Source organism: Athene cunicularia (assembly GCF_003259725.1).
Source record: "Athene cunicularia isolate RWA chromosome 6 unlocalized genomic scaffold, athCun1 chr6_part1, whole genome shotgun sequence".
Taxonomy (NCBI): Eukaryota; Metazoa; Chordata; class Aves; order Strigiformes; family Strigidae; genus Athene; species Athene cunicularia.
Window position 1 is genome coordinate 19,298,246 of NW_020799105.1, and position 2,350 is coordinate 19,300,595.

Genomic DNA, 2,350 nt, shown 5'->3' on the forward strand with positions numbered 1-2,350 from the left:
GCCCCTGCCACCGGCTCCGCACGGGCGGTGGGTTGCGCGGGAGGCGCCCACCAGAAACGGCCGCGGCGAGGAGTGGGAGAGTGATACAGAAATTTAGGGGGAAGAGGAAAATCCTGGGAAATCTCATCCCGAGTCCCCTATGGCTTTTGTTCTGACTGTCCCCGGCCTGTTTTCTCTCTGACAAAACCCAGAGAGAGCTGGTGATCCCCAGGCTCTACTTGCGGTTTCTCTGCCTGTATGTATCCAGACACACACACACACACACATATATGTATATACACAGAGATATGTACATGTATGCATGGAGGCACGGAGAGCGAGCAGGGCTCGGAGCGGCGCGGGGACCTCCAGGTTGCTGCGGCCGGGATCATCCGGGCGAAATCGGACTTGGCCGGGGAGAGCTCCCGCTGCAGCTGCAGCCTCCTCCGCCGGGCTCCAGAGCGACGGGACCCCCCCTTCGGGAAGGGGCTTTAGGCTAAAGGATATTTCCCCTGTAAAGAGGATCGAGGGAAATCTATGGAGCGTTTTGGAAGGTTATCCTCGTTCTGCGCGTTTGAGGGTTGGTTGTTGGTTTTTGGGGGTTTTATGTTGTTGGTTTTTGTTTGGGTTTGTTTTTTGGTTTTTGGGGTTTTTTTTGGTTTTGTTTTTTTTTTTTTTTTTCACACGGTTATAATTCCACCCTCTCCAACTGCTAAATTACTTGATGCAGTTTTCAAAGGAGCTCTGTGATTATGTCAGGATGCCTGGAAAAAAAAAAAAAAAAAAAAAAAAAAAAAAAAAAAAAAAAAGAGTTGAAGTTTTTCCAATTCAGATTCATTCTGCAGTCCCGGAGAAGTGTAAATACGCAGATGCAGAACACGACTCTTCCTAGGAGAAGTTTCTCTTTTTTTCCTCTTCAGTGCTCAGGAACCAAGACCCCAGTGGAAAGCAGCACATCGAACACCCGTCGTATTTAGGGCACTTTCCCAGCCTCGCTCATGTCAGTAACCCCAGATCTCTGCGAGAAAAGCGTTACCGTCGGTTGAGAGGGAAAAAAGTTACACGGAAAAGGGAGAGGGGACTTCAAAAGTGGAAATATTAGCGATTCACCAGGGGCACGAGTGGGGCTGGAGGCGAATCCCTCTCTCCCCTCCGCAGTAAGCTCAGCCCAGCGGGGCCGCAGCCCTGCACCCGTGTCTGCCCGGGTGTCTGCGGGCGGGAAAGATTTTCCCAAACGTGTGAGACCTGGGAGAACGGCACCTCGCTGCAAAATCTGTCAGAGGACTTGAGTTACGTCGTACAAACATCTCTCTCACTTTGTCTCTGCAATCGTATGCACGTGTGGGTATAGATGTCTATACGTACAGCCGCCCAACGCCTGGAGAACAGATTTACATCTCATACGGAAAGTGAACTTCTCCCTCCACAAAGTGCACACAGCGCGGGGTATACAAAGGAAAACCCGTCCCCTAACAAAGGCGCACAGACCCCGGCATCCCTGAGTCCCCAACACTGCTTTGTCACTTATATTTAGTCCGCTGTCTCGGTATTGTGTTAAAAATATCGGTTAGCTGCAAACAGGCGCTTTTAGGGGAGAGGGGGGAAGGCGAAGGGAGTTCAGCTCGCCCTTCGCTGGAAAGAAGCGAGGACCGTTTAGACAGCGATTTTTTAGCATATTTTAATGCAGTGGAGTAACGGATTCTTTGTATATAAAGTGGAAAGAAAATAGAAAACAAAGTCCGGGAACGAAGGCAATGAACGCTAGACTGGTTTTAAGACTCCCCCCATCCCTTGGTTCAACAGAAACATTAATTTACATTAGCAATTCCGCATCTTCAAGATAAATTACACAGCGGCGTAATAGATTTAAAGTACGCCAGATTTTTTATCATTAATTGTAAATGTGCAAAATACCTGCTGGTACTTCACTTTAGAAGAATGTAATTGGCAAAAATGGGAGGCTGATGAATAGATAATAGATCCTTAACTACCAATAAACAGTAAGCACCAGCCAAGAGTATTAGGATGTGATCATAATTATTCTGCAGCCCCAGCCAATGGGAGGAGGAGAACTCAGCCCTAAAATCATCCCCGAACCCAAAGGTAATCGCGAAAATACGGACAAGGCTGGAACTGGAGACTTGCTCCCCTGTCCCGTCTGCGAGAGCCCGGCGTGTCTCAGCTTTGCATAATGCGACTGCCCTCCGCTTTGTTTTCCGCACCGCGCGGTGCGGAGAGTGCGGAGAGGCGAAGGGGGGAATAAATAAGTTCGGAGGAGGAGGAGGAGGGCGACCCGCTCTCTCACCGGGCCGAAACCTTTCCCGAGCGGGGCATCTCTCCGGGACGCCCCGGGGCTGATCAAGGTAACCTC